The sequence below is a fragment of the Phyllobates terribilis genome, unplaced genomic scaffold, assembly GCF_046119375.1.
Source record: "Phyllobates terribilis strain yellow unplaced genomic scaffold, ASM4611937v1 Scaffold_8__6_contigs__length_399053987, whole genome shotgun sequence".
NCBI lineage: Eukaryota > Metazoa > Chordata > Amphibia > Anura > Dendrobatidae > Phyllobates > Phyllobates terribilis.
This window is the reverse complement of record NW_027362768.1, coordinates 266584111-266607020: the sequence shown is the minus strand read 5'-3', so window position 1 is coordinate 266607020 and position 22910 is coordinate 266584111. Positions and strand designations below refer to the sequence as shown.

Below are 22910 nucleotides of genomic sequence, written 5' to 3'. Positions count from 1 at the left end.
TTATCACGCCAGTTTGATGGGCCTGATGGTCTTATGCCTGGGGGTTGGCCCTCTACCCCAGGTTGTGCCCGTTTAAATGACAGTACCTTGCCACATGTCCGGGTTGATTGCAGCGGCGGCAGATGGGTCGTCCGTCCTCGTATCTGTCGCTGGGTCTTCCTCTTGCCGGTGGGGTCCTCCTCAGTCGGCGCCACGGGACGTCCTCCGGTCCGGATGCCAGCTGGATCTTTCCTGGAGAAGAGACCTGTAAAGACTGCACAGTTCTGGTTAGCGCGGCAACGCTCTTAGTCAGCTCTTGGACCTGATGGTGCAGGTCTGTAGCCGGGTCACTGTTTAAAGCCTGCGCATCAGCTCCCACAGGCCCTGCAGACAAGGGCGCCGTCTCCTGGTGGTAAGTGATAGCAGGGCACCTGTGGGTCACAGCGCCACCTGGTGCCGGTTCTCGGAGCACCCGGATGGCTCTGTCCTTGAACTGTGCAAAGTCCAGGTCAGGGTCCTGTAAGGCCATTGTCCGCAACTGGGTTCGGTGGGCATTGCACAGTAGACCCTCAATAAATTGTTCAGTCAACAGCTTATCTTCATTTCCCACGCTGTCAGGGTCTGCCTGCTTAATGGCTCTCAGGGCCTCTTGTAGGTTTAGAGCATAGTCTCTTATACTCTCATGTGCCCGCTGTTTACACCCGTAAAATCTGAGCTTTATTTCGGCTGAGGTGCGGGTATCAAATGTGTCTTTCAGCCGGGCTAGTATTTCTCTGACAGACCTCTTCCTCCCAGGTGGCCAGGACTTTACCTCCCTTTGGGCTGCCCCGATTAATTGGGCCACCAGGATGCTCACTTTTTGCTCTTCTGTGAGGGGGTACACCTGGAAGAGGCTATCCAGTCTTTCTCTAAAGTCATTTAGAGTATGTGACTCCCCTGAGTACTGGGGTAGCCAGGTTGCCCCCGGGATATAGGGCATGGTGAATGGCATGACTGCTGCAGCGGTTGCGCTGGCGGTGGCTGTGGCAGTGGAGCTCCCCTCGGTATCCGGCATCCTCCTCCCCCCTAGTGAACCGTGGCCTACCTTGCGATGCTCTTCTTCCGTAGGCCGCGGCTCCGCAGTCGATCGTCGGGGTTGAGGACCTGGCGTCGCGCTCTGATGACGTCTCCGGATGGCGGGAAACGACTCCGGACGGCGGGAAGCTTCACCACAGGTAAGTATAAAAGTCTCTTTTTCAGGCACGCAGTACCCGGTGGTTGCGGGCACGAAATCCTGCCGATTACGCCAAAGTTGACGTGCCCCCTGGGCCTGTGTTGCCCTCCTACGGCCCCCTCCACGTCTCCTGGTGTACTGATGACGCGCCACCTGGGCCTGTGTTGTGCAGGGGAACCCGGAACCGGGCCTGTTGTAGAATGCTGGGGGTTGTAGTCTCCGTGTGGCGGTGACCCGGTCCGTGCCCAGGGTGGTCAAACCAGTGGCAGTCTTAATGTATAGCAAATGTCCGACTACGCCACCCGTGGATTGCGGTCAGTGGGGATCGCCGCTGCGCTGCCGACCGCTGAGGCTGATGTTGTTTGCGCAGCCGAGTATGGGATAACTCCCCACGGGAGAAGTATTGCCTCAGGGCAGCTAATGTGAGAGATGATGGGAGTGATGGTGTGAGGGTCCCAGTGCTAATGGTGCTGGTGCGGCAAGGAATCACAGAGACGTGAGGTGCAGTTCAGGGTCTTTACTGATGGTACAAGGCAGACCCTCCCGGGAGTACTGGCTAGTATAAGGGGCCTGGTCAGTGGGCGAGCAAGTAGGAGTTCCCCTGGCCAGGTGGAGTTGTAGGCCTCCCCGTTTATCTGCACTCTTCCTGGCTACCTTGCTGTCAGCGGTTACAAGTAGCCCACGTCCCTGAGTATACCGTGTGGTGCTCACCCGTATGGCTGGTGACTTGGGGCCTTCTGTTAGCCTCCGCTCCTGGATGGCGGCGCTGGTCCCTTCTTTGTGACTGAGCCTCCGGGCTTCTATGGCCAGAGGACCTGGAATCCCCTGCCGGTTGGTTTCTGCTGCTGGGTATATATCAGTCCCCACAGCCTCGGACTCCTGTGTCCGGTTTTAGTAACTTCAGCCAGGGCGAGCTATATCTCTGCTCACAGCCCCTGGCCTTCAGCTGCTGCTCCTACAGAGCTCCTGTTCTCACTTTCCCTCTCCAGGCTCTGACTGCTCTGCTTGTTCTGCAGGCTCTGTCTCCCCTAATCCCGCCCCAGACCCAGTTTATAAGGGCAGATTCCTCCCCTCCCAGGTCTGGGTGGGCAGTGTTGCATGCTTAGGGCTCCTGACCAGAGAAACCTCCCACTTGCTCTCAGACATAATATCTCTATTACTGTGGCAACCAGACCCCTGGGGTGTCACACTGACCTGTCTCTTTGTAGCACCTCCAGCGTCTGGACACTACGCTGACACACACAGCAAACCTACTTGCCACAGCTCGCATTGATGTGCCATCCTGGATGAGCTGCACTACCTGAGCAACTTCTGTGGGTTGTAGAGTGTGGTGCCCCTGAGGGTTCAGTCGCCACAGGGGTACTGCACCTCAGAACGAGGTGTGGTATCTCCTCTCCCAGGTAAGGGTGGAGTACTACACAGGACCCCAACCACACACTCAATACTACACCACTCCAGTTCTGAAGGGGGCCTAAAGCACCATAGTGCTGCCCTGGGCCTGAATGGAGGAGTTGGGGGGAACCAAAGTTAGGGGGAACCACGTAGTGAGTGAGGGTGGAGGAAGCATTTACCTAAGCACTTTACTAGAATTCTATATAACTGGAGGCCATTTTAATAACAAGGTCTTTGGTCGTGGGTCTTTGGGACGGCAAGTCAGCACAAGGCTGCAGCCGGCTGAGGGTCCACGGTCCCCGGTCTCAGGCCTCAAGACGGGGGAGCGGGGCAGAGTTAAACCCGGCTCTGTCCCCGGTCAGGGTCCAAGCAAGAAGGCCCAGGAGGGGAGCAGAGGAGATAGGCTCCACAGGCGAAAGGATCTCAGGGGGTGCGGACGGAGCGGAGTCGCCACCTGCATACCTTATTCTGGCCCAGCCAGAGAGACCCTGCCGCAAGAGGGGGTACCAGTCCCCGATTATCTGACTTTGCACTTTACGTCTCTGTCGGAAAAGTCCAGAGGCTTATGTGGATCCCAGGGGGATACGGACGGAGCGGAGTCGCCACCTGTATGCCCTAATCTGAGTTTATCCAGAGGCACCCGGCCTTACGCCACGTTCTCACCACAAGTCACCAATAAGGGCACCCAGTCGGTCCGGGAACTACACGTTACCCACAAGGGACATCGCAGTACCTGTACGGGACTCAGTGGGGGACACAAGGCGGGAGAAGTTGAACGAGAGAGGAACACACTAGAGCGGGGTCCTGACACGTGCTCCTGAACTACCTGGAGTGTGCTGAACCCCACCCTGGTGGCCGCAGCTCGCCGCGTGACAGCAGAGAGAAGCTCTGAGCTGACTACACGTCACAGTGAGTAAAGACGTGGATGACTTCAACTACTGCTTCTGTCTGTTCTTTCCTCCGCGGCTCTGCACCCGCCGATGCTCTACTCTGCACCCTCTCTACACTGCCCTGAGGCCCCGCTCCACCTGTGGGGAGCTGCACCAACTAAGCTGCCTAAACACCGGCCTCAGAGGACTGTCGCAGCGCTGGTGATCCTCACCAGACACCGCAGGTGGCGTCACGAACATTCCCTAATCCCATATAACTTCCCCCCTTCTTTTGAAGAGTGACTCCAGGGTACGGGCCCGGGAGCTGACCACCGCGACATCCCCCAAGATCAGGCAACAAGGCCCGGGCGCCGAGTCGTCCCCCCATCCCCCTGGGTGCGTCAAGAGTCCTTCTCATGCTACCACACGTGTGAAAGCACAACCAACATTCAAAAGTGACCAAAACATCAGCCAGAAAGCATTGCTACTGAGATGTGGTCTGTGGTCCCCACCTGCAGAACCACTCCTTTATTGTGTCTTGATAATTGTCAATAATTTCCATCTATTGTCTATTCCATTTGCACAACAGCATGTGAAATTGATTGTTAATCAGTGTTGCTTCCTAAGTGGACAGTTTGATTTCACAGAAGTTTGATTTACTTGGAGTTATATTCTGTTGTTTAAGTGTTCCCTTTATTTTTTTGAGCAGTGTATATGGTCAAATGAACGTGACATACTTTTCTGAGGTCTGGCACACAACAGGTTACTGTGTCCTACCCTCCTGGCATTTTTGAGCGCTTTAGTTAGATAATCTCTGCAGCCCAGCACATTGCTATTCAGGCTGTGGCTTTAAAGGGACAGTCCTGAGACTCCTCCTCCTTCCCCACTGTCATAGACGTCACCGCAGAGGGGTGTGCAGGAGAATTCAGATCCAAATAACAAGGAACACTTGGATCTAGGAGAACGGTGCCCTTTAAGTGTCTCTAGAAGGTGAGAACTAAGGCTTGTATACACACAGGGGTCATAGCTGTTTTTGGGAGGAAACCTGAATGACAGCTGAGCCTGTCCTCTATGAGTGGGGGAAGACAAGGTAAGGAAGACCCTTTAAATCCACCATATCTTCTGATCTTCCAAGTCATCTGTGGCATGCAATGGGTGTCACGACACATACCAATGGCCAGATCATTGATTCCTGGCACATACTCATCCTATGTGCAGTGTATATACGGAGTTATTGTATATATAATCCCAATGTGCAGTGTGTATACAGGGTTATTGTATATATAATCCCAATGTGCAGTGTATTTACAGGGTTATTGTATATATAATCCCAATGTGCAGTGTATATACAGGGTTATTGTATATATAATCCCAATGTGCAGTGTATATACAGGGTTATTGTATATATAATCCCAATGTGCAGTGTGTATACAGGGTTATTGTATATATAATCCTAATGTGCAGTGTTTATACAGGGTTATTGTATATATAATCCCAATGTGCAGTGTATTTACAGGGTTATTGTATATATAATCCCAATGTGCAGTGTATATACAGGGTTATTGTATATATAATCCCAATGTGCAGTGTGTATACAGGGTTATTGTATATATAATCCTAATGTGCAGTGTTTATACAGGGTTATTGTATATATAATCCCAATGTGCAGTGTATTTACAGGGTTATTGTATATATAATCCCAATTGTGCAGTGTATATACAGGGTTATTGTATATATAATCCCAATGTGCAGTGTGTATACAGGGTTATTGTATATATAATCCCAATGTGCAGCGTATATACAGGGTTATTGTATATATTATCCCAATGTGCAGCGTATATACAGGGTTATTGTATATATAATCCCAATGTGCAGCGTATATACAGGGTTATTGTATATATACTCCCAGTTCTCATCCTATGTGAAGCGTATATACAGGGTTATAGTATATATACTCCCAGTTCTCATCCTATGTGCAGCATGTATACAGGGTTATTGTATATATAATCCTAATGTGCAGTGTTTATACAGGGTTATTGTATATATAATCCCAATGTGCAGTGTATTTACAGGGTTATTGTATATATAATCCCAATTGTGCAGTGTATATACAGGGTTATTGTATATATAATCCCAATGTGCAGCGTGTATACAGGGTTATTGTATATATAATCCCAATGTGCAGCGTATATGCAGGGTTATTGTATATATAATCCCAATGTGCAGTGTGTATACAGGGTTATTGTATATATACTCCCAGTACATGGTGCAAATATATCTAAATATTTGCTGAGGATGTCATTTTCTTTTCCAGCTACTGAATCATAGTAACTAATGTTACAATTGTATCATTTATTATAACATCTATTTTTGCAAATATTTGAGCATATTTTTTGAGGATTAAATAATTTGTACGTATCATTATCCTATCTGTATGATTCCCATTGCCTGCAACGATGAAAAAAAAAAAAGATCATGTGACCAGATTGCATAAATCACCATCGATAGAAAACATAGAAATCAAAATCTCTAATATTTGGGGATTTACATTCCCAGAACAGTCACAAATTGTGCTGTGTATTGCCGGCTATAAAATGGCAAAAATCTCTAATGCATGTTTTAAGAGCAATAATATGGCCAGATTGTAATATGTTGTCAGACAACCAAACCCTAAAATAAAAGGGCTTTAGGTTCTTTATCTGTCAGTCATTACGACCATAATAATAATAATTGTACAATCCATAGAGGCAGTGACAGGTTTGTACAGAAACGTGATGTTTTCTCTTCTGGCCAAACAAGGGCGGATTTCTTCATGTGTCACAATCCCAGCAGATCCGGCTGACTGCAGCACTACTGCTTTTATTTTTAGCTGCTTTGCGGGGTCCAGGACGATCTTCTGCCCACTCACTGCCTTGTAGATGAAGGGTATTCTCTGTAGTCAGACGCAGCCTGCACCTGCTGCTAAAATGAGACACAAAGAAGGTTCAGACGTTTTTGCGTAAAATCTAATCTGGTGAGAAATGTTCTCTCCACGCCACCCCCGGGACAGTCCTCCTGATAATCAGAGCGGCGCCTTTTCCAGAATGGCTCTTACCAACACTTATTAAACAGCTGGCGGTTCCCTGGTGCAGAGCTCAGATAATGTCTTGGTCCTGTAGATTGGAGAGGTGTAAGCCACTTTCCCAGGGAACAAATGACTCCATTACTAAAATGAACAGAAATCCAGGCCTCGGAATAACATAGGATTGATGCGGCTATGCTAAAAGCTTGGCGTGCTGTTATATTTGGGGGCATAACCAATTGTGTGTGATACACAGATATGCTGGTGATCTGATGTGGAAGGTTCTGGGAAGACATTGTAGATAAATGGCGCATAGTTGTGCTGCTATTACGGCCTTGCACGCTGATTGAAGAAGAGAGATTTCATGTTAATTGTTTGCCAATCATAAATTTGCATAAGATTAAAACCTCTTGCGGTAATACATAAGGCAACATGCAAGACACATTTGCTGCAGATTTTCCACACCTATAAAATCCACAGTGGAATACATTGCCAGCTAATTAGATGAGATTATTAAATGGCTTGTCTGGGCAGATAATATTGATGACCTGGCACCCCACTGATCAGTCATTAGCTTCGGTGGTGGCTATAACCATTGAGCGGAGCTGAACAGCACAGCTTTATTCAATGTGGAGCGGCCGATGCCAACAACTGATGCTCAGCGCCCATTCTTTTAACCCCTTCACATCATGGCCAGTTTTCATTTTTTCCTCCCCTGCTTCCAAGAGCCATACGTTTTTTTATTTTTCCATCATTTTAGTAGTATGAGGGTTTGTTTTTTTGCGGGACGAGTTGTAACTTTGAATGACACCCATTGATTTTACCACATAGTGTACTGGAAAACGAGAAAAAATATTCCAAGTGCGTTGAAATAATTTATTCCCATGTTTACTATATAGTAAACCTCACCTGGAAATATGATTCTTCAGGTCAGTATGAATACGCAGATGCCAAACGTATAATTTTTTCTTTCTTTACTTCACCCCTTCACAAAATATTACATTTATTTACATCATATATCATGTTCCTGACTTTGATGCAGGCTCCGGCGCTGAGCCTGCATCTTTCCCCGCACATAACTGATTTAATCAGCTTTCATGTGCCTTTAACAGCAGTGGGTGGATCAGAGCTCTACCTGCCGCTGTTAACCTGTTAAATCCCGCTGTCAATCTCTGACAGCAGGATTTAACACGTGCCAGCCAGGAAGTGCGTCACATATCCCTCCCATCGACGCCGCTGTCACATGATCGGGTGACACTGATAGGTTGTCATGACAGAAGACCCCTTTGCCTGGCATTATGATTCTCCTGTGAACGCTGGCTTATGGCCGGCATTCATAGGAGATCATTGTTTTTTCTATATATAGCAGCTTAAGCGCTGCTATGTATAGCACAGGTGATCAGATACATACAGTTTGGTATCACTGCGTTCCGAAATGTCTGATTTATCAACATATAAAGTAAATTAATCCAATCTGAAAACGGCATAACAAGAAAAAAATCGAAACTCCAGAATTACATCTTTTTTTGGCTGCCTCAACATTGCATTATGACGCGATTAAAACATTGTATCTACCCCAAAATGGTATCAATAAAAACGCCAGCTCAGGGCGCAAAAAATAAGCCCTCACCCAGCCAGCAGACCCTCAGCTGTCCTGACAACCCATCGGTGCCCCGTGATCATGTCACTGGCATGCCAGTGGGGGCATTGAACAATGTGCGCACTTGTCGCCGTGTGTGAAATGCCGCTGTCAGAGATTGACAGCAGGATTTAATAGGTTAATAGCGTTTGGCGGAGCTCATCTCCACCTGTGGCTGTTAGAGTCACATGATGGCTTATTAAATCAGCCGCCATGTGCAGGGAAAGATGCGGGCTCGGCGTGCGAGCCTGCATCACAATCATGGAGCCGACATATGATGTAAGTTTACCTCCTGCTGTGAAGAGGTAAAAGGAAATCTGTCAGCAGACTTCAAATCCCCCCACCCAAAACTATTTATATGTGCATTCAGCTCTTTCAAAGCAAGTCCAGCCATACCTTTACATGGCCAGTTCTTTCCTTAGTTACCTAGAAAAGAGCTTTCGAATTGGTATGTAAGTAAGGCTGTAGACCTGAAGCCTCTGTCACTCCAGCTCTATTCCCCACCCAGTGGTGCCTCCTCCTGTTTTACTAACAGCCTCTCTGCTGTATGACTTCAGGTAAAGGCGCTGACAGTCAAGCATGAGGAGGAGGCGGTGCTGGGCGGGGAATAGAGCTGGAGTGACAGAGACTTCCGATTCTGACTCATTTATATATCCAGTCAAATGCTGATTTCTCAGTAACAGAGAAACGGACTGGTCATGTAAAGGTATTGCTGGACTTTTCTTTGAAAGCGCTACATGTGCATACAAATAGTTTGGGTTGTGAAAACCTTCTGACAAATTCCCTTTAAACAGGAACTAATCTGCAAGGAAGCTTTTATCAGAACTTTTAAAATCTGTTGAGTACTGAGAAAGTCTCAGATTTTTGTACAAGTATGCTGTGTACCATATTTTGCAACTTCTAAAGACAGAGGTTAAACCAAAAATAGTCATGAACAATCTGGTCTTAAAGGGGTTGAAAAGGATTTATTGATTGGGATTAATATGTGTTTTATTGTGTTTGAAATGTTCTAAAATGGCACATACTAATTATACACTGCTCAAAAAAATAAAGGGAACACTTAAACAACAGAATATAACTCCAGGTAAATCAAACTTCTGTGAAATCAAACTGTCCACTTCGGAAGCAACACTGATTGACAATCAATTTCACATGCTGTTGTGCAAATGGAATAGACAATAGATGGAAATTATTGGCAATTATCAAGACACACTGTTATGGATCCGGGTGGTAGAACCTCTGTGCTGCGGTGCAAGCAGGGACCCAGAGGGGCGTAACTAAGTATCAACTTGGACCGACCTAGGTCTTACGGCGGCTATCGACTCTGTGACCAGAGAGGGACCGAGCAGAGGGACCAGGCGCTACTCTGGGGACGACCTTGTAAGAGAGCAGGTGACTCCCACGGGTCAGATGGCTGGGACTGACCGATACTGCAGATGAGCACAGCAGGCAGGCTGACGAGAGATCTGGGTAGATGAACTGGCAGAGACAGCAGGCGACAGGCGGGAGCCTCTAGGTAGGCTGTCAGGTGGTCACGGCAAGTGACAGGCGGGAGCCTCTAGGTAGGCTGTCAGGTGGTCATGGCAAGTGACGGGCAGGAGCCTCCAGGTAGGCAGACAGGTAGTCACGGCAAGTGACTGGCAGGAGCCTCCAGGTAGGCAGACAGGTGGTCACGGCAAGTGACGGGCGGGAGCCTCCAAGTTGGCAGACAGGTGGTCACGGTAAATGACGGGCAGGAGCCTCCAGGTAAGCAGGCAGGCAAAGCCCATAGACAGACTGGCGGACAGAACGGAAGACAGACTGTCGGGCTGGAGAGTAGTCAGGCTGGCGGACTGGACTGATAGTCAGACTGGCGGGCAGGACTAGTAGGCTAGCAGCGGGACCTGAGTGCTGAAGCAGAGGTAAGTATACTGTGCATCAACTATTGCTCGGGCACCTCCATATTGGAGGAGGTGCTTTAAATATGGGAGGACCTCCGGCAATTGGCCGGGGACTCCTTAGGGCGGCGCGTCGGCAGAAGCAGGAAGCTACAGTACCCCCCCCCCATTACGCCCCCTCTTTTTTAGGCCAGAAAGAAATTTTTCAAGAAGAAGCGGGGCATGAATGTTCTCCCTGGGTTCCCAAGTTCTCTCCTCTGGGCCAAACCCCTTCCAATCCACCAGAAAAAAGGTTTTTCCTCTTACCCTCTTGGTGGCCAGAATGTTCTCTACCTTAAAAACGTCCTCAGTGGAAACTGGAGCAGGGAGAGTACTTGGACTGGGAAACGGAATTCGGGGATGTTGACCATATACTACAAAGAACGGGGACTTGGAAGTTGATTCGCTCTCATGGTTGTTGTAGGAGAATTCGGCCCATGGTAGGAGGTCCACCCAATCGGAATGGTGAGCATTAACAAAGTGCCAGAGGTAGCTGGTAAGGATCTGGTTGATACGCTCCACTTGGCCATTGGACTGTGGATGGTAAGCGGAGGAGAAATCCAGGGTGACATCCAGCAGTTTACACGTAGCTCTCCAGAAGCGTGAGGTGAATTGAACCCCGCGATCCGACACAATGTGGAGGGGTAGGCCAAGGAGACGGAAGATGTGAAGGAAGAAGTCCTTAGCCAGCTCTGATACAGATGGGAGACCAGGCAGAGGGATGAAGTGGGCCATTTTAGAAAAGCGGTCGGCGATCACCCAAATGACTGTACAGCTGTCAGAAACAGGGAGATCTGTAATAAAGTCCATAGCAATGTGTTGCCAAGGGGCAGCAGGTACGGGAAGAGGCAGAAGGTGACCGGCTGGAAGATGTCTGGGAACTTTGTTGCGGGCACAAGACGGACAGGCCCAGACGAAGTCTATCACATCCTTGCGCAGGGAAGGCCACTAGTAATGCCGGGTAATGAGCAGGAAAGCTTTCTTCTGACTGGCATGGCCGGCTAATTTAGATGAATGACCCCAGTGAAGAATCTTCTCCCGATCTGGAACCGCTACAAACGTCTTACTGGGTGGGAGACGAGTCAGATCTAAGGGGGCTATACTCATCACTTTGGAGGGAACGATGATGTGCATAGGCTCCTCCTCTAGATCGGAGGACAGGAAGGATCGGGACAAAGCATCAGCTTTAACATTCTTGTCCGCCGGGCGGAAATGTAGGATAAAGTCGAAGTGAGCGAAGAACAAAGACCACCGGGCCTGATGCGGATTGAGTCTTTGGGCATTCTGGAGATATGCAAGGTTTTTGTGATCAGTATAGATGATCACTGGGCATAGAGCCCTTTCAAGGAGGTAACACCACTCCTCCAGCGCCAATTTGATGGCTAGCAGTTCTTGGTCTCCTATGGAGTAGTTGCGCTCAGACGAGGAGAAGAGTTTGGAGAAGAAGCCGCAGGTTACCATTCTCCCGGATGAAGAGCATCGGGGTGAGCACCGCTCCGGCGCCGGAGGAGGAAACATCAACCTCCAATAAGAACTGTTTGTTGTAGTCCGGACGGTGCAGCACTGGAGCAGAGGAGAAGGCTTGCTTTAAGGAAAGAAAGGCCTCCTCAGCTTCGGGTAGCCATACCTTGGGATTTGCTCCCTTACGGGTGAGCGCAGAGATGGGAACAGTCCGGGAAGAGAAGTGCGAGATGAAGAGACGGTAGTAGTTGGCGAAGCCCAGGAATCGCTGAATCGCCTTCAACCCCTCCGGACGGGGCCACTTTAAGACGGCAGAGAGCTTCTCGGGGTCCATTCGTAGACCTGTCTGGGAGATAATATAGCCCAGGAACGGAAGGGAAGTCTGCTCGAAGAGGCACTTCTCAAATTTGGCATAGAGGTGATTTTGCCTGAGCCTAAGCAGGACCTGACGAACATCCCTCCGGTGTGTGGGAAGGTCCGGAGAGAAGACCAAGATGTCGTCCAGGTACACCACCACGCAGAAATATAGAAGGTCACGGAAGATGTCATTGACTAATTCTTGGAAGACGGCGGGAGCATTGCAGAGACCGAAGAGCATTACACGGTATTCATAGTGACCGTCCCGGGTATTGAATGCCGTCTTCCACTCCTCTCCTTGACGGATCCGGACCAGGTTATACGCCCACGTAGATCCAGCTTGGAAAAGATCCTGGTGCCCTTAAGGCAGTCAAACAACTCGGAGATGAGCGGCAGGGGGTATTTGTTTTTGACCGTGATTTGATTGAGTCCTCTATAGTCAATACAGGGGCGTAGCGAGCCATCCTTCTTCTTGACAAAGAAGAATCCGGCTCCAGCCGGGGAGGTAGATTTCCGGATGAATCCCCTAGCCAGATTTTCCTCAATGTACTCTGACATGGCCCGGGTTTCGGCCGACGACAACGGGTAAATAAGCCCACGGGGTGGAGTGGCTCCGGGTACCAGTTCGATCGGGCAATCATATGGCCTATGAGGTGGCAGTGTCTCTGCTTCCTTTTTGTTGAAGACATCTGCATAGGACCAGTAAGGTGCTGGTAAACCGGGTAGATTAGCCAGGGTGGGTGGAGGACGAACCGGGCGGACCGGGACCAGGCAGGTCTTATGGCAATCCTGCCCCCAACGGAGAACTTCACCGGATTGCCAATTCAGCACAGGTTCATGTTTCTGAAGCCAGGGTAGACCTAGCAATAGGGAGTGAGAGAGACCAGAAAGCACATGGAAGGAGATCCTCTCAGAGTTCAGCATTCCCACCTGCAGGGTTATAGGTTCTGTGACGAGCAGGATGGTCACCGGAAGAAGTCTTCCATCTACAGAGGCGACTGCCAATGGTTCAGCCAGAGGTTTGGTGGGAATGTAATATTTCTCTACCAGGGACTGGGAAATGAGGTTCCCAGCAGCTCCGGAATCTAGGTGTGCAATTTCAAAGTAGCGGTTCTCTCCCCAGGAGATGGAGACAGACAAAGTCAGGGAAGGAGAGGGTTTACTTTTGCCTAGGATGACCTCTCCGAGTGGGCCTAGACACTGCCGTTTCCCGGCTTCACCGGGCAGGAACGGATGAAGTGCTCCTTACTGCCACAGTAGAAACAGCTCCCCTCGACTCGGCGTGACTCTTGGCGAGATTTGACCATCTTGGTCTGGTCGACCTGCATGGGTTCGGGCAAGCGTGCCCGGGGAGTTGCTAATTGAGAGGCCGGTCTCTGGAAAGTAGGAGCAAGACGAGGAAATCTTCGCTCCCGGGTAGTCTCTTTAGCATGTTCCAGGAAACGGATGTCAATCCGGGTAGCTAGTGACACCAGGTCATCCAGGGTGGTAGGAATGTCCCGGCCGGCTAACTCGTCCTTAATTCGACCGGAAAAGCCCTCCCAGAAGATGGACACCAGGGCCTCGTTGTCCCAGGCAAGCTCAGAAGTGAGGGTACGAAAACGTATGGCATATTGGCCCACGGTGAGACTCCCTTGGCGGATACGAAGCAGAGAGGAGGCAGTAGAGGATTTTCGACCTGGTTCACCGAAGACTTTCCGGAAAGCAACGAGGAAAGACGATAGATCGGACACCAGGGGATCCCCTCTCTCCCACAGGGCATTTAGCCATGCCAGTGCTTCTCCAGTGAGGTGAGACATGATGAACGCCACCTTGGCCCGGTCGGAGGGAAACTGATGTGCCAAAAGTTCAAAGTGCAGGGTGCACTGGTTTATGAAACCCCGAGCTAGAGCGGGGTCGCCTCCAAAGCGAGGAGGTGCAGAAAGTCGGGTACCTGGGTTGGATGCCGTGGTATTGGTGGGCAGCGGTGATGCCAGAGCGGGAGTCGCACGACTCGAGGCGGACACAGGTGGAACAGTCAGTGTGTCCAGGCGGGAGTTGATACTCCGCAGGAAGTTCAGGATGGTTTCCTGTTGGGATCTCTGATGAGAAACCTCCTGGTACAGGTCAGAGAGCGAAGGAGCTTGGGGGCCACCGGGTTCCATGGCCCGAGCAAACTGTTACGGATCCGGGTGGTGGAACCTCTGGCGGGTAGGCTGTCAGGTGGTCACGGCAAGTGACAGGCGGGAGCCTCTAGGTAGGCTGTCAGGTGGTCATGGCAAGTGACGGGCAGGAGCCTCCAGGTAGGCAGACAGGTGGTCATGGCAAGTGACGGGCAGGAGCCTCCAGGTAGGCAGACAGGTGGTCACGGCAAGTGACGGGCGGGAGCCTCCAGGTAGGCAGACAGGTGGTCACGGCAAATGACGGGCAGGAGCCTCCAGGTAAGCAGGCGGGCAAAGCCCATAGACAGACTGGCGGACAGAACGGAAGACAGACTGTCGGGCTGGAGAGTAGTCAGGCTGGCGGACTGGACTGATAGTCAGACTGGCAGGCAGGACTAGTAGTCAGGATAGCAGCGGGACCTGAGGGCTGAAGCAGAGGTAAGTATACTGTGCATCAACTATTGCTCGGGCACCTCCATATTGTAGGAGGTGCTTTAAGTATGGGAGGACCTCCTGCAATTGGCCGGGGACTCCTTAGGGCGGCGCGCACGGCCCCTTTAAGAGGGAGGGAGCGCGCGCGCCCCCTAAGCACCAGCATAAGCAGGAAGAGGAGTTCTGGAGGACGCCGGGCGGGGAGCGCGGCGGTGAGTGGGACGGCGTCTCTGCCTGGCAGGGGGCAGACGCCGATGCTACACACACTCAATAAAGGAGTGGTTCTGCAGGTGGGGACCACAGACCACATCTCAGTACCAATGCTTTCTGGCTGATGTTTTGGTCACTATTGAATGTTGGTTGTGGTAGCATGAGATGGACTCTACAACCCACAGAAGTTGCTCAGGTAGTGCAGCTCATCCAGGATGGCACATCAGTGTGAGATGTGGCAAGAAAGCTTGCTGTGTGTGTCAGCATAGTGTCCAGAGGCTGGAGGCGCTACCAGGAGACAGGTCAGTACACCAGGAGATGTGGAGGGGGCCCTAGGAGGGCAACAACCCAGCAGCAAGACCGCTATGTCCGCCTTTGTGCAAGGAGGAACAGGAGGAGCACTGCCAGAGCCCTGCAAAATGACCTCCAGCAGGCCACAGATGTGCACGTGTCTGCACAAACGGTTAGAAACCGACTCCATGAGGGTGGCACGAGGGCTCTGTTAACTTCACAGATGAAAGCTGGTTCACACTGAGCGAATGTGACTGACGTGACAGAGTCTGGAGATTCCATGGAGAGCGATCTGCTGCCTGCAACATCCTTCAGCATGACCGGTTTGACAGTGGATCAGTAATGGTGTGGGGTGGCATTTCCATGTGCTCGCCAGAGGTAGCCTGACTGCCATTAGGTACCGAGATGAGATCCTCAAACCCCTTGTGAGACCATATGCTGGTGCGGTTGGCCCTGGGTTCCTCCTAATGCGGGACAATGCCAGACCTCATGTGGCTGGAGTGTGTCAGCAGTTCCTGCAAGATGAAGTAATTGAAGCTATTGACTGGCCCGCCCATTCCCCAGACCTGAATCCGATTGAGCACATCTGGGACATCATGTCTCGCTCCATCCACCAACGTCACGTTGCACCACAGACTGTCCAGGAGTTGGTGGATGCTTTAGTCCAGGTCTGGGAGGAGATCCCACAGGAGACCATCCGCAACCTCATCAGGAGCATGCCCAGGCGTTGTAGGGAGGTCATACAGGCACGTGGAGGCCACACACAATACTAAGCCTCATTTTGACTTGTTTTAAGGACATTACATCATAGTTGGATCAGCCTGTAGTGTGTTTATCCACTTTAATTTTGGGGGTGACTCCAAACCCAGGCCCCCATTGGTTAATACATTTGATTTCCATTGATGATTTTTGTGTGATTTTGTTGTCAGCACATTCAACTTTGTACAGAGCAAAGTATTCAATGAGAATATTTCATTCACTCAGATCTAGGATTTGAGTGTTCCCTTTATTTTTTTGAGCAGTGTACTTTATTTTTCAAATGTGGCTGAATGTCCAGATTTCAGGCCTCCTCTTGCCATCTTGGCAGCTCTCATCTTCCTTTTTAGGTTCAATACAAAAGAGCGCTTCCTGTGTCAGAGCCTGACCAGTCATGTGTATGAAGGGGTCTGGCTGACTGGCTCATTTCAGATTCTAAGCCATCAAGTTTCCTTATCACGGCTGATTCTGAGACAGAGGAGCTCTCCTGTGTAGAACCAAACACGGAAGTGGAGCTGCCAGGACGGCAATAGGGCACTGAACCAGGGGACATCGGGAAACATTGAAAACGTAAAAATATTAGTTTTTACAATGAAGCGCAGTTGGTTCTGCTGTACAGTCATTTTCAACTTCTTTTTTCTATATCACATAAATCACAAAAATACAATGTGTCTTTGTTGTGTGTTGTTGTTTAATAATTATTTTGATATGACATGACCTAGCTTGTGAAATTGCTTTGAACTCATTGGTGGGGTGTAAATAGTTGTTGTTTTTTTTTTGCTACTTCTTTTTTCACTATACAGGGTGGTCCAAAAGTAGGTGGACAGAAAGTGTAATAAGGTTATGAAGGGGAAGATTTATCAAACATGGTGTAAAGTGAAACTGGCTCAGTTGCCCTTAGCAACCAATCAGATTCCACTTTTCATTCCTCACAGACTCTTTTGAAAATGAAAGGTGGAATCTGATTGGTTGCTAAGGGCAACTGAGCCAGTTTCACAGATCTAGTTTTCACAGATAGATCTCCCCCAAATCTGTTTTTTTTTTCAGATAATTCAGATAACACATAATAGCAAATAATTTAAATACAGATCAAAAAAAAATGGATTTTAACAGAATATTGGAAATCTCAAAATGCTGAAACCGTTAGAGCAAATTGGGTTGAAACATTTGGTACTCAAGCCCCAAAGAGACAAACCATTTACCGCATTCGTGACAAATTCAATGCCTCTGGCTCAATCCTTAATGCTCCAAAAACTGGTCGACCCAAAACAGTCTGTACAGAAGATAATAAACAACTTGTTGCTGAAACATTTGTTCAGAGTCCAAAAAAGTCCACCAGAAGAGCCTCTTTGGAATTGGGAATTTCACGAGCTTCTATCATGCGAATCCTGAAATCTATTGGGTGGAAAGCTTATCGTCCACGTCTAATTCATGGTTTATTGGAGGATGATCCAGACTGCAGTGTGATTGTGCCATCCTATGGTTACCTACTGCTGTCAGAGGAGCAGCTATTCTCTTGGCGACTGTATCTAGCAGAAACTATGCACAGCGCCATGTCTCCTCATGTCAGCTTCATCCTGGGGCTATTGGCAGATCACATAGCGGTAGGAGAAGAAGTAGCTAATGTTCTCTGTGTATGGGGGAGAGCAGGGAGCGTGGAGGAGAAGCAGGTGATTGTGGGAAATGTAGTTTACGGTGGTCACATGGGCAGCCCTGAAGGACCACCTACACGGAGGAGAGGAACACAATTATGGAGGAGCTGGAGCCAGAAATAGAAGATGTAAGAAATCAGCCAGTGAGGATCAGAAGGCATGGTTGGGATACTTTAGTAGGTTTTTTAGACTACGGCAAGTTATTTCTGCAAAAGAATGTGACTTCTGAACTCACTGAAGCAGAAAAAACCCTCATGCTCAAAATACGCCCCCCCCCCCCAAAAAAAAAAAAAATTAACGCATCGTATGTGTATACAATGTTTTTTAGTCTGAAGCATTTTTTGAACTTTTTTTTTTGTAATGTCAGAAGTGCTTTTTCAACGTTTTCTACTGCCGGTGTTTATTAAAAAAAAAATTCCCAGGATTTTTGTAGCATTTTTCTTTACTGGAATTTTCTGGTAGTTGTTTTTTTTTTTTATTCTATTCAACAATTAAGAAACTGATAACGTTTTTTTTTTCAAGCAACAACGATGTCAAAACGCTGAAAACAGCCTTTTGAACTTTCCCATTAACTTCTGCTATAAAGTAAAGAGCTTCTTCAGAGTGGAAAACACCTGAAGAATAGTCAGGTCACTGCTTTTAACTACTTGAAACCTTAAGTAGTTAGAAGACGCTCAAAAGCCTGAACCTACGAACAGCCAGTCATTTTTATATAATTTTATATGTTTATTCTTTAGAGAGTTCAGTTACAGCTTTTTCAGGTGTTTTTCGCAGCAGAATCCTCCTGAAAAAGATGTTGTTTGCACATAGCCCAAGAGTTTTTCTATGTGGATTTTTCATCCTGAGGAATCCACAACAAAGTACTCCATGTAAATATACCCTTACTGGACAAAAAAAAGACGAGTACTGTGCAGTGCAAGTAATTATACAAAATGGGATATCTCTACCAGGGTTTGTGCACTCAGTGTAAAGTTTACCCTGTTATACGGTCTTTATAATTTAGTCTCTGAATTCAGTAATACTGTAAGACCTCAAAGTGAATGAGATTTCTGAAGTCTCAGGCACACACTACTTCTTTTTTCCTTGCAGATTTGAAGCTGTTTTATATCTGCAGCATGTTGATTCTTTCAGCGCTTTTTTCAGTGTTTTTCCACCCATACTAATGATGTGGGGGGAGGGGTAAGGCATCCAAAAAACGTGCAAAAAAGGGCATATTTTAAACCGCGTTTTTCCTGCCAAGAGACACGTTTTTGGTTCAGAAATGTCTGCTGCGTATACCGTATTTAACATGTGCACGTACCCTAATGCCCTAATAGTTCTTATTAAATGGAAAATCTGAATTTTATTATTGGATTTTGTACATAAGCAACTTTTGAATTTCAGATCTAGCACAGGATATTTGTAGGATTTGGAAGAGCAAACATTATTTCAAAATAACTGACACGTCGGAACTTGCTTAAGATTTGCAGCTTATGTGTTCTCACAACTGCTTATTATGCAAAAAGACCATCAGTATGTGATATGTATATTGCCAGAAGAATTTGTCGATATATAGTACAGACCAAAAGTTTGGACACACCTTCTCATTTAAAGATTTTTCTGTATTTTCATGACTATGAAAATTATACATTCACTCTGAAGGCATCAAAACTATGAATTAGCACATGTGGAATTATATACTTAACAAAAAAGTGTGAAACAACTGAAAATATGTCTTATATTCTAGGTTCTTCAAAGTTGCTTTGATGACTGCTTTGCACACTCTTGGCATTCTCTTGATGAGCTTCAAGAGGTAGTCACCGGAAATGGTCTTCCAACAATCTTGAAGGAGTTCCCAGAGATGCTTAGCACTTGTTGGCCCTTTTGCCTTCACTCTGCGGTCCAGCTCACCCCAAACCATCTCGATTGGGTTCAGGTCTGGTGACTGTGGAGGCCAGGTCATCCGGCGTAGCACCCCATCACTTTCCTTCTTGGTAAAATAGCCCTTACACAGCCTGGAGGTGTGTTTGGAGTCATTGTCCTGTTGAAAAATAAATGATGGTCCAACTAAGCGCAAACTGGATGGAATAGCATGGCACTGCAAGTTACTGTGGTAGCCATGCTGGTTCAGTATGCCGTCAATTTTGAATAAATCCCCAACAGTGTCACCAGCAAAGCACCCCCACACCATCACACCTCCTCCTCCATGCTTCACGGTGGGAACCAGGCATGTAGAGTCCATCCGTTCATCTTTACTGCATCGCACAAAGACACGGTGGTTGGAACCAAAGATCTCAAATTTGGACTCATCAGACCAAAGCACAGATTTCCACTGGTCTAATGTCCCTTCCTTGTGTTCTTTAGCCCAAACAAGTCTCTTCTGCTTGTTGCCTGTCCTTAGCAGTGGTTTCCTAGCAGCTATTTTACCATGAAGGCCTGCTACACAAAGTCTCCTCTTAACAGTTGTTGAAGAGATGTGTCTGCTGCTAGAACTCTGTGTGGCATTGACCTGGTCTCTAATCTGAGCTGCTGTTAACCTGCGATTTCTGAGGCTGGTGACTCGGATAAACTTATCCTGAGAAGCAGAGGTGACTCTTGGTCTTCCTTTCCTGGGGCGGTCCTCATGTGAGCCAGTTTCTTTGTAGCGCTTGATGGTTTTTGCAACTGCACTTGGGGACATTTTCAAAGTTTGGCCAATTTTTCGGACTGACTGAGCTTCATTTCTTAAAGTAATGATGGCCACTCGTTTTTCTTTACTTAGCTGCTTTTTTCTTGCCATAATACAAATTCTAACAGTCTATTCAGTAGGACTATCAGCTGTGTATCCACCTGACTTCTGCACAACACAACTGATGGTCCCAACCCCATTTATAAGGCAAGAAATCCCACTTATAAAACCTGACAGAGCACACCTGTGAAGTGAAAACCATTTCCGGTGACTACCTCTTGAAGCTCATCAAGAGAATGCCAAGAGTGTGCAAAGCAGTCATCAAAGCAAAAGGTGGCTACTTTGAAGAACTTAGAATATAAGACATATTTTCAGTTGTTTCACACTTTTTTGTTAAGTATATAATTCCACATGTGTTAATTCATAGTTTTGATGCCTTCAGTGTGAATGTACAATTTTCATAGTCATTAAAATACAGAAAAATCTTTAAATGAGAAGGTGTGTCCAAACTTTTGGTCTGTACTGTATATATATATATATATATATATATATATTCGCCAAGATACTCGCTGATTTTTTTATCTAACTTTGAATAAAGAAATTAACTATTTTATCATTATCTGGCGTCCTGGGAGCTGGATCATTTCTCCTCTTTCTGTTCGTTTGTTTGTACCCAATTAATGTAATCTATTTTTTTTCCCTTTTTTTGGCGTAATAAAATAAACATCAGCAAATATCTCAAGACAAAAAAAGTAGTGACTTGAAAACCCCCCACAAATGATGAATCTGGCCTATGTGTTTTTTTTTCACACCCTGTAGCAGACATGGGACAATTTTTATCATGACATCCCACATCCTGGGTTGCCAACCTGACTTTTATTTTTTCTGGACAGCCTATCAAAAAAATCATGGACAGACAATATTTTTTACGGACATATTAGAAAGGCATAATAAATTATTATGATTATAAGTGATCAATATCTGCAGCACAAACTTCTGATGAGAGGACATCAGCTGCATTCACTGTAAAATGATGATAATTACAGCCAAAATAATCTGTATAAATTTCTTCAGTTTCCGAAAAATCATGAATGCCGTAAATTTTTAGTATGGGCTGTCCTGGACTTTTTGGTCTGTTGGCAACCCTGCTCAGGTCCCGTCAGAGCCAGAAGTCCTGGCCTAGTGTGAGAGGCACAGGGATTTCAGCAGTCAGAAGATGTGACAAAGACTGAATGGGAGGAGGTGAGAGGTAAAGTGAGTATAAATTTTAATGTTTTACTTTTTGATGGCCCCTTACGGTTCGGAGAAATGGCATCCACTGGCCGCCATATTGTTGAATCCGCGCATAAGCTAATTACAAAAAACTCTGCATCTTGGCGAATTTTTATAATATTTGAGTACAATTTAATTCCACTTGGCTATATTCACTAATCTCTACTGACTATAGATGCTATACTGGATAACTTGTTAAGGTGACATCCATTTTACATTTTTTTTTTGCACTTTTATATTTTTCCATAAAGGATCGTAGCGATCCTCAGGAACATTTAAACAATCACTGAATTCTGTAGAATTCTATAAACAATGGTAGAGTTCCATTGGCGGACACAGACCGAAAAGGACCCCTGTGCAAGAACAGTATATGGGCCCTTTACAGTCTAAAGGTGATAATAATGTACAATTCTACCTGCTTTGGAGGTAGAAATGGCCCTCCTTACCTCTTGGACCCCTGTGTGGCTGCACAGGTTGCACCAGTGATATGTCCACCCCTGTAGAGTTCTACCTGGACCATTGACTGCAAGAACTCTTTACGTTTAGTGTTACCCCCATTTTTTGGATAGTAATCTGCAAGCAGGGCCCTCACTCCTTTTGTTCAAATGAGTAAACTATGGGGCCGATTCTTTAAGGTGCTTACACCAGAAATCTGTCGTAAACACATTAACAAGATGCAATATTTTGTGCAACTCAACAGTTGCGCAAAACTGTTGCGACTATTGGTGTTTACATGCCAGATCAGGCCAGCTAGGCCAATATGGGTGGGACACAGGTAACATCACGCTCGCCCATCAAATTAATCACAAGTTACACGTCTAAAGTGGCGTAACTTACATCAAAAGCGGACATTTTTGGTGGTGACGCATGCTGTGTATCTGACATGTCTGATTCATTACGTGGCACATGTTGCTTAATAAATGTGTTATGCCAGTTTTAATAAATCACACCCCCATTGTGTTACTCTTTAATGTCTAATATTGTTTGTACATCTGATTTGTAAAGTGCTGCAGAATATGTTGCGCTATAGAAATAAAATTATTTTTACGTTTGTAAATCTCAAGTGTCAGATCACTAATTGGTGTTGGTCTCAATTACACAATGAGACAATTCTGTATATGTGTCACAGCCCTTTCGCAGAATCCTCCCGGCCCTCAGAACTGGAAGTCTTGACTGACTGTAAGAGGCCCGAGGATTTTAGCATGATTGGTGGGGATCAGAAGATGCGACGAAGACCAGATGAGTGATTGCTAAGAGAGGAGGAACCGGAGAGGTGAGTTTATGAATTTTTTTTACATATTTCCTTTTTTATGCTTTGAGTCTAGTAAGATACCAAAGCATAACAAAAAGGACATTACAATTGCGAAGAATAACTTCTCCATAGATTGAATTTCCCAGGAAAATCTGTGCAAACAGGTAAATTCAGAGTTTGCCTGATCTGCTTATCTCTATTGGCTGTCCCTGATCTAGTCTGCCAGTGCATGCTTTTCTTTATCGACTTTTAGTAGTCCTCTGACACCGTATTTTCTGGGCAGGTACAGTCTGTCAACATCACTATGCGGGTATAAAGCATGATGACTATTCACTAACTATCTCGTTTTTTAATTTTCCAATTCAGCGTG

At 47.1% G+C, this 22910-nt stretch overlaps 1 protein-coding gene across 3 annotated transcripts in view; it reads left to right on the top strand.

Annotated features, from left to right (window-relative positions):
* The first annotated feature begins 4288 nt into the window (after positions 1 to 4288).
* Positions 4289 to 22910, top strand: part of CSDC2 (cold shock domain containing C2) — a 53629-nt gene continuing 35007 nt past the window's right edge. The window contains exons 1-2 of one of the 3 annotated variants that reach the window (XM_073644223.1): positions 4308 to 4443; positions 21091 to 21270. The gene's annotated coding sequence lies outside the window, so the exon portion shown is untranslated. Of the gene's footprint in view, positions 4544 to 21090; positions 21271 to 22910 lie in introns of all 3 variants that reach the window. The other 2 variants (XM_073644221.1, XM_073644222.1) reach the window with 2 other exon arrangements.